The sequence below is a fragment of the Paramormyrops kingsleyae genome, chromosome 1 (assembly GCF_048594095.1).
Source record: "Paramormyrops kingsleyae isolate MSU_618 chromosome 1, PKINGS_0.4, whole genome shotgun sequence".
In the NCBI taxonomy this organism is placed as follows: Eukaryota; Metazoa; Chordata; class Actinopteri; order Osteoglossiformes; family Mormyridae; genus Paramormyrops; species Paramormyrops kingsleyae.
Window position 1 is genome coordinate 60,634,870 of NC_132797.1, and position 14,184 is coordinate 60,649,053.

At 44.2% G+C, this 14,184-nt stretch overlaps 1 protein-coding gene across 1 annotated transcript in view; it reads right to left on the reverse strand.

The window, feature by feature from the left end:
• The window catches only part of LOC111832789 (uncharacterized), a 39,366-nt gene extending 25,306 nt beyond the window's left edge, over positions 1–14,060 (reverse strand). The window contains exon 1 of the mRNA XM_072717005.1: positions 13,929–14,060. The gene's annotated coding sequence lies outside the window, so the exon portion shown is untranslated. The remainder of the gene's footprint in view (positions 1–13,928) is intronic.
• Positions 14,061–14,184: the final 124 nt, after the last annotated feature.

Sequence of the window (14,184 nt, forward strand, 5' to 3'; positions counted from 1 at the left end):
GTCAGTGTCTCTGGGTGGCCGCTGGCCTGGCCTGTTGGGGGCGGTGCGGGGGATGGGGGGTTCTGCCCCCGCGGGGTGGGTGGCGCGCTGGGGGGGGATCGGGGGATGGGGCCTCTGGGTTCCGCCTGGGCCGCTGCGCTGGGGTGCGTGGGTTTGGGGGCGTGGGCTCTATCTGCTGGGGCCGCTGCTCCGGCTCCCGGGCGGGTGGTCGCCCGCATGCTGGGGGGCCTGGTCTGCCCAGGCCCGTTGCCTGGTGGGGGCGGGTCGTTGTCTGCCGTTGGCGATTCCGGCGCGGGGCCCTCGGGCGCTGTGGGGTGGTTTGGGGGGGGGGGGCGGTGGGGGGAGCCTCTGCCTCGCCTGGGGGGGGGCCTGGGGTGGCCGGGGTCACCCCGCCTGGCTGGACCGGCTCCCCGTTTGCCGGGGGGGTCTGGGGTTGTCCCGTCCTTGGCTGCTAGCTGGGGTCTCATCGGGCGTGGTGGGGTGGGTCTCTCCCGGTCTGCGCCTGGGGGGGGGGGGGGTTCCCTGCTGCCGGGCTGCCTGTGGCGCCCCTGAACACCTCGGTTGGCCGTCCCTGCCGGCTGTGCGGGGTCAGGGATGGGGACTAATCGGGGCCAGTCGGGGATCTGGCTCCGGTGCCGGGGGGGGCCCACTCCTGGCACGCCCTTATTGCTCCCCTGGGCCCAACACCACATTTCACACAACACTAGGGCCTTGAGGGGCGGTGGGGAGGTGCGCCGAGACACTGCCCCTCAATTTTTACTTGCATGCTAGACACCACATGACACTAGGGCTGAGGAGGCAGGTGGGGCTCTGCAGTCTGCCAGCGGTGGGGTGCCCATGCCTCAACTGCTCGCCCACTTGTTGCACCTTAGTCATATACACTCACCTAAAGGATTAGGTAATTATCTGGTGCATCCTTCTTACAAGTTATGCATATGTCAGTATCTCTGATACCCATCTGGAACATCCTCTGCCCTGTGTAGTGTGTTCTGTGTAAATTAATTTTGACCAATCACATGGCAGTTGCTTCAATGCATTTAGGGGTGTGGTCCTGGTCAAGACAATCTCCTGAACTCCAAACTGAATGTCAGAATGGGAAAGAAAGGTGATTTAAGCAATTTTGAGCGTGGCATGGTTGTTGGTGCCAGACGGGCCGGTCTGAGTATTTCACAATCTGCTCAGTTACTGGGATTTTCGCGCACAACCATTTCTAGGGTTTACAAAGAATGGTGTGCAAAGGGAAAAACATCCAGTATGCAGCAGTCCTGTGGGCGAAAATGCCTTGTTGATGCTAGAGGTCAGAGGAGAATGGGCCGACTGATTCAAGCTGATAGAAGAGCAACTTTGACTGAAATAACCACTCGTTACAACCGAGGTATGCAGCAAAGCATTTGTGAAGCCACAACACGCACAACCTTGAGGCGGATGGGCTACAACAGCAGAAGACCCCACCGGGTACCACTCATCTCCACTACAAATAGGAAAAAGAGGCTACAATTTGCATAAGCTCACCAAAATTGGACAGTTGAAGACTGGAAAAATGTTGCTTGGTCTGATGAGTCTCGATTTCTGTTGAGACATTCAAATGGTAGAGTCAGAATTTGGCGTAAACAGAATGAGAACATGGATCCATCATGCCTTGTTACCACTGTGCAGGCTGGTGGTGGTGGTGTAATGGTGTGGGGGATGTTTTCTTGGCACACTTTAGGTCCCTTAGTGCCAATTGGGCATCGTTTAAATGCCACGGCCTACCTGAGTATTTTTTCTGACCGTGCCCATCCCTTTATGACCACCATGTACCCATCCTCTGATGGCTACTTCCAGCAGGATAATGCACCGTTTCACAAAGCTCGAATCATTTCAAATTGGTTTCTTGAACATGACAATGAGTTCACTGTACTACAATGGCCCCCACAGTCACCAGATCTCAACCAAATAGAGCATCTTTGGGATGTGGTGGAACGGGAGCTTCGTGCCCTGGATGTGCATCCCACAAATCTCCATCAACTGCAAGATGCTATCCTATCAATATGGGCCAACATTTCTAAAGAATGCTTTCAGCACCTTGTTGAATCAATGCCATGTAGAATTAAGGCAGTTCTGAAGGCAAAAGGGGGTCAAACACCGTATTAGTATGGTGTTCCTAATAATCCTTTAGGTGAGTGTATATACAAAATAATGTTATTTTACCCTGTTTTAATTACAACACAACATACCTTCAGACAGAGATGGTCCTGGTGTTTTCAGACTGTTGCAGTAATGAGATTTTTAAGGACTTGTTTTGGGAAATATGTTAAAAAATGTTTTACATTATGTGTAAATGATTTTAAATGTACCCTTAGAAACACTTCAGACCTTGTTATTAATAGCTAAAAAAGAAATTTGTTGATGCAAGTATTTTGAAAAACTTCATGTTTGAAGTCTTTGATACTAAGATTTCTTGAGAATCACCCTTCCGTGCTCGCTGCTCCACTTACTCCTAATACACATGATGGGCGCTCACTAGGGGTGGCACGGTTCACAAAACCCACGGTTCGGTTTGTATCACGGTTTTAGGGTCACGGTTTTCGGTTCTGTACGGTTCTTGTTATTTTTTCTTTTAATCTTTAACACTCCAGAAATGTACTTCAGCATATGATATATAGCTTAATTATCCACAATTTAGGATACAGTATTAAAAAAGTTATATCATGTAATCATGCATAAACTGAATTTGACTTGACTTAAAGCACATTATTAAAATTATTAAACATTATTAATCCCAGAACAGTAATAAAATAAAAGTCTTGCCTTAACATAAATGCTAAAAGAATAGATCGCTTTAATCGCTATTACAGTTGGGTATGGGCACGCGGTCTTATTTAGAAAACATACAAAAAGAGACGCATATAATGTTTAATCATTCGTTTTGTATTTGTCCGGTCCACGGGGTTAATTTAATTGGGGATCGTTAAAATGATAGATTACCTATCTCGATTAAGCCTGATTCGGTTCGTTATATATATATAAAAAATTGGTATTAATTATATTGAATGTTCTTGAGTAATCGATAAAATCAGTTTCTGTGTATGTACAAGACATCAATCTGTAATAGTGCAAAATATGTCCAGTTGATATGTCTAGTATGATCATCTGGCAATAGCCTGTAGGTCTGTGTGGTCAGACTGTGCAATAAACAGAATTTTTAGGAACATGGCAAATGTTCACATTGCAGCATGGAAGCAGGCTCACTGTTACAACGCTGACCGGGGAAGCAGAGGCGAGGAGACCTAGGATCGGGGGAATGCGGGGCTTAATGAGCAAAAGAAACACAGATGAGCGGTAAAGCAGAATTATAATATAATGACCGGACTGGAGAAAGAAACGGAAACGCGGACTAAATACAATGGAGTAATGACAAATTTGACAACAATCAGGAACAGCTGGTAAACACCGGGAATCCACACAGGGTTTAACAAAGTGCCTAACCGCACATTAAATAAAGTCACACAACAAAGGCGCACAACAGTGTTCAGATGTTGTGCTATCGGTTGGCTGAAATTTAAACGTTTTCTTCAGAGACAGGGTGGTAACGCCGAAAACACGAGCTAAACGCAGCAAACGAAAGGCTACCGGAAATTACTTAGCTGGCTGAACTTTTACCGGAACTACGTCACACCGCTCTGTGCATATAGCCTATTCTTTTTTTTTTTTTTTTTTTTTTTTATTTGTACAAACCATTATAAACAACATTATACAACCAATTACATAACATATGCCAGAAAAATAATTTCTTCTTAATCAAAAAATTGTGAATTTCTAAAAAAGTCCATAGGTCTTTATTGCTTTCTTGTTGATAATGTTTTCCAAACTGGTGCAGTAGTCCTTAATTTCTTGAAGGAAGTGACTAAAGTTAGGCTTGGATCCTGACCATTTCTTCTTATGAATGTGAAATTTTCCCAGAATAATAAGGAGTTGTACAAGTAAAATGAAGTTATTATCATTAATTTCATTAGAATAATACATGCATATATCAAAATTATTTAACATGAAAATAATATTTGTTTTCCTTCTAATAAAATTTTCCATATCCACCCAGAAAATCCTCGTGAATGCACAATTACAGAACAGATGGATAATAGATTCTTTTTCCCCCGAACAAAAATCACAAGAGTAATCAATTTCCAAATTAAATCTCTCTAATACACTTTTAGCTGGATATATACCATGTAAAATTTTAAATGTAACCTCTTTTACTTTATTGTTTAGCCAGAACATATCACAGACACGCCAGGCTTTATTCCAATCTATCTCTCCAAAGACACTGGTCCACTTTACACACTTATGAGTAATTGTATCTCCTGCTATAATATTTCTTAGAAATTTATTCGTATAACTTTGTTTAAGAATATCTATGCCTCCTAAAAAAAAACTTTCTTTAACATACATTACCTCAAAAGAATTACTTCCACAAGATCTTACAAACTGTATTACTGGGTGAGGTATGGCATCAAACACAATTGCATACTCTTTTGGAGTAACAGGAAAACCAAATTTTTCCAAAAATTCGTTATATGCTAATAAATTACCATTTGAATTCAAAAGTTGTTTAACAAACACAATATCATTTTCATACCAATTTTTATAGAAAAGAGATTCATTTTTATATTTAATACATCTATTATTCCAAATAATATATTTATTCGGGGAGAAATTGTGTTTATATACCAGCATCCAGGCCACATATAGCCTATTCTTTCGCGCGAAAGGGAAACACACTGACGTCACATACATTGCGCATGTCATGAACCGTCGAACCGTGCGACGCATGCATGCTCCGAACCGAGACAAGCGAACCGAACGGTTCGGTTTTTTTTCATGAACCGTGCCATCCCTAGCGCTCACACACACGCGCTACATACAACGATAAACATGAACCACTATACATGACATAACACACAGCACATTTATAACAAGACAAGTGACTACTAAGAACTATTTACAAAGCTGGCATCAGTCCAACATGCCGCACTGCCTGCTGGTACCTCCATGCTACAATATAATAATAATAATAATAATAATTCTATTGTAACATTATGGAGTACTCCCAATCCACTAATGCCCAGCAACAGGAATCTTAACGGTCACCCAAAGAAGGCTGGTACAAAAAAATAAAAATAATTTATTCAAGCATAAACCCTCACTAAAAGAGCATTGACAAAAGATACACTGCCTAATGACCCGCCATTATCCAACGGCCAGGCCTCAGTATCACACACACAATTAGAAGTTGTTTTGATGCAAACTTAGTCAACACACATATACAAACATCCACAACACAGCACAATATAACAACAAAAAAATACCACAAACAAATCCACAGCATTCGGTTATATTAGACAATGTTAATGGACAACATCTGATTATCTATGCCCTTGCAAAGACTATTCGCCCACCCCAAAAAAAAAGAAACGAAACAATGAAACAAAATACAAACCAACAAACTAACAATTCCCAATAAGATACAGTAGGAGATAGATTAACAAAGTGAAAAGAACAGGGGAAAAGCAGCACAATCATTCTGAAGTCTTCTGCAGTAAATCACAACCATATATCAGCACACAGACATTCCATCTTAAATTCATTATACCCCTTTCTTTTAACCCACATCATTTCATGATGTAACCAAGTAGATATAACTTTAAACATGGCTACCTTACACTACGAACTCCCATACAATGCTGTAATAGCTCCAATTACTGTCGCTCCAGAACATGGCTAGGACAAAGCGATATCACTTAGTTACACTACAGCTCAACAGATTACGCTAATAACCCCCTCCCCCCCCCGCAGATAGCATGTCGTTCAGCCAGCAAACCGCAACTACCTACCATCCGTCCACCAATATACACCCAAATACCCTCCACCAGTTAGCATAATTAAACAGCACTCACTCCGCCTGTCACGTCCTGGGCTAGCTGTAGAGAGTAAAAGTTTCGCCAGTCGTATTAGATTTTTGTCCAACTCGTAATACGATTGACTCAGCGTTCAGACTAACTTTCTCCCTTACCAACTGGACTCGCCAAACAATTTCTCCTTCCCGCTTTTATTTCCGTTTCAGTCCCCGCCCCTGCCATCCATTCCACATACTGTATGCCCCAACGGAAGTAATCCAGCTCACCTCCAGGCGAACCAGCTCCCTCTACAGGGCTGGAGTACGATAAGAACCAACCTACCTATCCTTTCTTCCATTTAAAGATGGCTATACTACACTCTGCCACACTCACCCCAGGTTTGAACACTCACCGTCCCGGTGCAGCTAACTCTCCCTCTAACTATAGCCATGGCCTGAATGCCACCTGCTGGAGGGCAATGGGGGGTGTTGGCCTACCCTCAATTAAATTAATTTGGCTCTCCTCAGCACAGGCAGTTCTCGGCAAATGGAATGGATTACCATGCTGACCTGCTGTGGCCCTTGCCGAACGCCTCACCACCATATCGCTACTCAAGGGGGGAGGGGGACTCTCTGCAATTTCCACCGGGGTTACAGCCCCGGCATCACCCTTTACCTGGGCTACAGTCCGACCAGTCACAATGGTACCTAACCTGGAGGGAGAGGGAATGGGCAGACTACCCACCACAGGTATACTTCCACCACCTTCTGCACCACATACTGATTCCACCAACATGACTCCATCCTCCTCCCTCTCCTCCACAGAATGTGCACCACTCCGTATATCGTCCCCATCTTGAGGACTCCCCCATAAACTAGTAGGTCTAATAGTAGCCGAGAAACCTGCATGTACACCAGTTGGAGTGACTCGTAGCTCGGCCCGATTGATGTTTCTTTCTGGTCCGACTCCATCCAATGGGCATATATTGTAGACCCTCCTATCTTGATCTAAAACTTTCTGTACTTTGTAAACTACTGAGTCCCAAAAATCCTGAATATTATGCTGGCCCAGAGGGTGGTTCCTTCTATGGACTAGTGTACCTGGAGTCAGAGGCTGGCTTGCAAAAGGGGCTACCTGTTGATTTCAGAGTGCCGCAGCCAAAGTCAACTGGTCCCGTGCATGTGTGTAGATCACCCTAAGGTTATCCTGATGTTGCTTCATCCAATCATGAGTGTGCACCGGTTGCATTTCATCCTCTGCATGACCCAGAAGAAAATCCACTGGCAGTCTCACCTTCTGCCCAAACATCAATTCAAAGGGAGAGTAACCAGTTGATGCATGCTGCGTGGTGTTATAAGCAAAGAGTATCTGAGGAAGTGCCTTTGGCCATTTACACTTCTGATGTGGGGGTAACGAGCGCAACAAATCATGTAATGTGCGATTAAACCTCTCACACTGCCCGTTACCCTCAGGATGATATGGGGTTGTTCTACTCTTTTCAATGTGATACAGCTGACACAACTGCTTCAAGAGATCACCCTTGAAATTTCTTCCCTGATCACTATGGAGTCACTTAGGTACCCCATATCGGTAAAACCACCCCTCTGTCAGTAGTCTAGCCACCGTGCTGGCTTTCTGATCACGGGCCGGATAGGCCTGTGTGAACTATGAAAAGACATCTGTCACAATTAGAACATTCTCATGCCCGTCTGTGGACTTCTCCAACACTGTAAAATCGATGGCTACCACATCAAGGGGGTCGAGCAGCCATCAGATTCCCCAGGAAAGCCCACACCTTCGGCCGGACAGCTTTCGCCACAACACAACGACCACACTCCTGACAATATTTCTCAATTTCTTGAGACATATCCGGCCAAAAGCACCACTCTCTAACAAGCCGGGTGGTTCGTTCTATGCCTTGATGCCCATGGTCATCATGAAGGGCGGTCAGAACTTCCTGTTTTAGGCACTGTGGCAAAAGCAGCTGAAACACCTCCCCACTTTCCCCTGGCAACCGAATGCTACGGTACAGAACCCCTTCCCGACACCGAATCCTAGACCACTCCTTAAGAAGTTTTTGAGTCCCTGGTGGCAAGAGCACCCGTTCTAATTTAGTGGGCAATGAACCTTGCTTCCAAAGATGACTAAACGGTCCAATATCCGGATCTGCCATCTGCAATACTTGCAAGTCAACCCTTGGCCGTATTGGTAAAACAGTGGTCTCTTGGCAACAAACTCTGGTTGAGGGCTCATTTGATCGCAATAGCGGGGGAGGAATAGTCAGGCCTGGGGCCACATCCTCAATGGAAACCGGATCGGGCAGCCTAGACAATGCATCCACATTTTTATTAGCAGAGCCTGGGCGATACCGAATTTCAAAATTAAACATCGCCAGCTCTGATGCCCACCGGTGCTCTGTAGCCCCCAATTTAGCTGTCTGTTGGACATATTTCTCTCAGTTGGACGCAAGCCCCTGCTAGCAAAAGCGATCGGTTTCCTATGTCCATTTTGCTCTTGGGCAAGAACAGCGCCCAGTCCACCATGGCTTGCGTCGATCTCCAAAATGAATGGTTTAGTTAAGTCCGAATAAGCCAAAACCGGTGCACAAATCAGCCGTTCATTTAAGCTTTGAAAGCTCTGCTGACACTCTGGAGTCCAGTTGTCTCCCAACATACTAGCCCAGCCTTTAGACTTAGCCTGCCCTGCCTCCAGTCTAGCAACCAATCGATGAAGTGGCGCAGCAATCCTCGCAAAACCCTCCACAAAGCGACGATAATATGAGGCAAATCCCAAAAAGGATCTCACCTCTTTTGTGGTGGTAGGTTGTTTCCATTCCTTCACTGCTCGTACTTTATCAGGATCTGTCACTACTCCGGCCGCAGATACTACGTGCCCTAAATATTTCACCTCCCCTTGGAAGAAGTGACATTTGGACAACTTCAATTTTAGATTGTTATCCTGCAACCGACTCAACACAAGTTCCAACCGTGTCAAGTGCTCCTCAAAGGAGGTGGAAAAGATAATTATATCATCCAAATACAAAAGAAGGGATTGCAAGCTTTGATCCGCAAAGATTCTCTCCATCAACCTCTGAAATGTACTTGCCACATTACAAAGGCCAAATGGCATACGATTGAACTCAAACAGCCCAAACGGTGTACAAAATGCTGTTTTATCCTTGTCAACCTCTGCCACCGGCACCTGATTGTAACCGCTCGCCAAATCCAAGGTCGAGAACCACTTTGCACCAGTCAGTGCATCCAGCGACTCTTCTATTCTAGGTAATGGGTACGCGTCCTTCCTTGTCTTAGCATTCAAGAGTCGATAATCCACACAAAGTCTCATATCCCCTCCCTTCTTTTGTACACTATAGGTGAAGAATAAGGGCTAGAACTAGACCGCACAATTCCCGCCTCCAACAACTGCTGGATATGAGTTTTCACCTGCTCATACTGGGAAGGAGGCAACCGACGATATCTCTGCCGAATGGGGACATCATCTGTGAGGTGGATTTTATGCTCCACCAAAGTGGTGCATCCTACATCACCTTCCCCTTGGCTAAAAACGTTACTGTGCTTCTGCAAAAGTACCTTTGCTCGCTGTTCCTGCTCCGCTGATAACGTAGGCCATGACAAATTAGAACAGTCAACCGAAGGGGTAGTGTGCACCTCTGCTGACTGAACGATAGCAACCTGTCCCCCACTGCCCCCATCCACAATATTCACTGAACATCCTACCGACATCACTTGGACAACATGAAGGTCACCCAAGACAGTGCGCGGTTGAAGCCATACATCTTGTGAACTTACATTAGTCACTGGTACCTCTAACACACCATTATTCACTGCCAATAGGGCCTTAGAAATCAATAACCCCATGGGCCACTGTGTTCCATCTATAGGAGGCTCTAGCAACACTGAATGCAGGGAGAGGCCAGCTGCACTAGGACAAACTAAGGGAATAAGCTTGAGGGACCCTGTAGGGATACACACTGCACTTTCCTGAACCCTAGCCTTTCCTAAATATCCTTTACTCCGAAGAGTCTCAATCGATTGACATGTGGTAAAAACCTGCCGCAGGGGTAGAATTACTTTGTTCGGGGGGCACAGCAATGTTTGCCTTTTATCCCCTCAAATATAGGAGGGCACTAAGGCATTTTCCCGTAGGTTCGGAGGGCACCAAGGCAATCAAGAATTACTGGCCAGGGCACTGAGGCAAAAAGGTATATAGCCGGACGCATTAAATATTTAGCATTCTGACATTTTCAAGGGCAATAAATGCATTAGCACCCTGTGAAATAGTGTTAGACTAGCTATTGAAAAAAAGATGCTGTTGCCTTCATTCACCTATTCAGTAATGACGAAATGTTTTATGAAAAAAAACAGAACCAGCTATTGTCAGTGATAAAAACTTTCATTTAATAAACATTTTTTTTACTGAGACATTGAACATTAACATGACTAACAGAACTTCAAAATAATGCATGAGTGACCATATTCAAGCCAACTAACTAACACTCGGCAACTGTCCCAAGCCACTCAAACACTGTCCCGAGACACTCAAACAGTCGCGAGCCACTCGCTAACTGTCCCGCCCAGTGCCGCGAGCCACTACGAACTGTCCCGCAACACTTCCGTGAGGCACTACAAACTGTCCCGTGACAGCAGCTGCAGGACAGTACAGTTTATGCTCTAACTCCTTCTCCGTTTTCACTTCAATTCAATGCACATCTGGTATCAATTATTTCAATCTTCTATGAATTATTACAGTCTATTATAAATTATTACAACATCAAGTAATGACAGATAATTTCCATAACAATAGATGCGGTATGATTGGGAAAGACATGCATAACCAGCGAAATTACCTAAAAAATGTGGTTATTTTCTGGGTCTTAGAAGCAGCGGCCGTCATCTCAGCTTGCTTTCTTTTTTTCACCCGATCTTTCGTAGGCATTTTAATTGGAACTTTGTGGCCTTATAACAGGTCCTTAAGTTTCCTTCAGATGTGAAGAGGAGACTTTCTTCAAGTTTTTAACTTTTACATGTATTCATCGATGTAAATCGATGATTGTTCACGTGCCAAAAATACCCCCAATACAGCCTCACTTTCAAAAGAACTTCTAAACCTTCTCACCCTCCCTATTCTATGAACATGTTGCTATTAGTTTCAGAGGGAGGTAAGCATCGGCTAGAATAGCCGCTCTGAATAATTTAACCATGGAGGCGTGGCTAATGTAAAATTATGGGATGCGCTTATCAACCCAGACATCATGGACATGGCGACAGAAGTAAAAAACAGAAGAACTTGTTCTTGATTTCATAAGTTTATTGACTTTATTATGATCTAAACATACACAATAGGGCACAAAGGCAGCTGAGGAAGAGGGCACTGCAAGTATCTGCCGGCAAGAACTTGTAAATATTCAGGGCAGCACGGCAAATTGCTAAGTCTTTTGCCGTCAATGCCGTCGATAAATTCGATCTCTGCTGCCGCCACACCCTACTGTCCCTTTCTCTTGGCGGTTGATCAAATATCCTCAAACAACTCTTGATAACAACCCTGGATGATATTCATCCCTAAGAGCCCAGGGACGACCTGCTTCTGTTGTCGAGTAATTGGATCAACTGGGTCACATACTACCAAAATACCCATGCTAGGAAAAGTTTTTCCCAACACAGTCACACCCACTTCCAACATAACCAGAATACGGGATTTCATAACCGTTGGCTGCCCGCAACTGCAGCCAAGTACATGGTTTAAGAGAGTCCATGCTCGATTGAAAATTTTCTAAAAAAAAAAGTTTGTTATTGTAGACACCATCGAACCTGTGTCCAAAAGACACGGAACCACCTTACCCCCCATGGAAATCTGAACCACCAGACACTGCACCACCACGCCGCCGGCAAGGGGTCAGTTGTGGGTAAATGACAAGAGCCTAGCACAGCCCCTCCTGGTGTTTGGCTCCCCACACCAGAGGGCGCTAGTTTTCCTGAGGCGGCAGAGGAGCAGACAGCTCCCCTGACTGACCATAAGTTGTAACCCTCTGCCCTAACCCCTGAATTGCTCCACTAGTCGGGCCCAAATCCATCGTACAATACTTTGCTATATGCCCAACTCGACTGCAGCGCATGCAAATTGGCTTGCCATCGTGCTGGAAACGATAACATTTAGAATTGGCCCCAACACCCCTCTGACTCACTTGTGGGCGCGATACGTTCAACTGTGACAAAATAACATCCAACTGCATCTGCTGCCGCCGGAGACATTCCTTGATCTCAGCCATTTCATTACTAGCCACCGATATTGCAGTAAAATCTGCAACTTGACCAACAACGGAAACATGCGTATCACACGAGAAAGCGCGATGTCTAGGCTTTATCACTTGCCTTCCCTCCTCCATCCATTAAATAGCTATACCACGAAGTGTAAGGAAACTAAGGCTAACTGTCTTTTTAACTCTCTTCTCAAGGTCTCATCATTAACATTTTCAGCAAACTGTTCACGCAACACTCGGTCAGAATTCCCAACTCCCCCCGGTGTTTTCTTAGCAACAACCTCCATTAAAGACTTTAATACATGAGAAAAGTCCCGCAGAGACTCCCCCTCTTTTTGATGCCGCTGAAAAAAACACAACTGTGCTGCCACATAAGACTGAGAGCAACTGAAATTTTCAACAAGGATTTAAAAAATCTTTTCAGCTGTATCTCTATCCGAAGCGTCATAAAAATCAACTTCTGCCTTTGCCCCCCCATCCAAATGGTCATACAAAAATAACACCTGTTCAGCTTGAGATGTAGGCCTTGCCGCCAAACATCTTCGGGTCTCCATAACCCATTGGTCTACAGTCAATAAATCAACTGTAAATTTAGAGCATTTACATTCTCGAGGGACATAAACATAACGTGTCTGGCCCCACGCCTCTGATGTATTACTGGGTATACCTTGTTCAACCCTAATACAGGGTTCTTGCAGGTTTCAGTAAGTTACATTTAAGACATTTTTAAGACCTTTTAAGACCATTATGAGTAAAATTTAAGACCAACACAATGTATTGCTAGAAACATTCGAATGATACCAGAAATTCTCATATTTTATGTCACCCATATCCTTAGCCCAACATCCACATATCATATGTGTTTACGAAGTGCGTTTTAATAAGTTCACATGTGTTTAAAGCATGTGGGTGGGGTATTTTAAGGCTTAACTATATATGTATTAAAAAAAAGTTTATGTATATGGTCATTCTATATCGCGGATTTTCACCTATCACTGATGGGTTTTTTTTATTATTTTTTTTTATTGTTTGTAGGTAGGTTGGTTCTTATCGTACTCCGGCCCTGTAGAGGGAGCTGGTTCGCCTGGAGGTGAGCTGGATTACTGGGCATCCAGTATGGTTTTACGCCCTTGACCCTTACGCACAGAGATTGTTCCAGATTCTCTGAATCTTCGGATGATGTTATGCACAGTTGATGATGATAACTGCAAAGTCTTTGCAATTTTTCGCTGGGTAACACCTTTCTGATATTGCTCCACTATCTTTCTGCGCAACATTGTGGGAATTGGAGATCCTCTACCCATCTTGGCTTCTGAGAGACACTGCCACTCTGAGAAGCTCTTTTTATACCCAATCATGTTGCCAATTGACCTAATTAGTGTTAATTGGTCTTCCAGCTCTTCGTTATGCTCAAATTTACTTTTTCCAGCCTCTTATTGCTACTTGTCCCAACTTTTTTGGGATTTGTTGACACCGTGAAATTTTGAATCACCATATTTTTCCCTTAAAATGATACATTTTCTCAGTTTAAACTTATGCTCCGTGATTTATGTTCTATTCTGAATAAAATATTGACATTTTCCATCTCCACATCATTGCATTCAGTTTTTATTCACAATTTGTTTAGTGTCCCAACTTTTTTGGAATCCGGTTTGTACACACACACACACATACTATATATGTTATATTCAGCCAGCAAACCACAACTACCTACCATCCGTCCACCAATTATACACCCAAATACCCTCCACCAGTTAGCATAATTAAACGGCACTCACCTCGCCTGTCACGTCCTGGGCTAGCTGTAGAGAGTAAAAGTTTCGCCAGTCGTATTAGATTTTTGTCCAACTCGTAACACAATTGACTCAGCGTTCAGACTAACTTTCTCCCTTACCAACTGGACTCGCCAAACAATTTCTCCTTTCCTCCCCTTGCGTTGATTCAGATGGCTAAATCCAGTTTAATTTATTCTTTCTCTATAATTCGTGAACCGTCCTTAATAATTGGTGATTGTCAATTTAAAGAGAAGACATG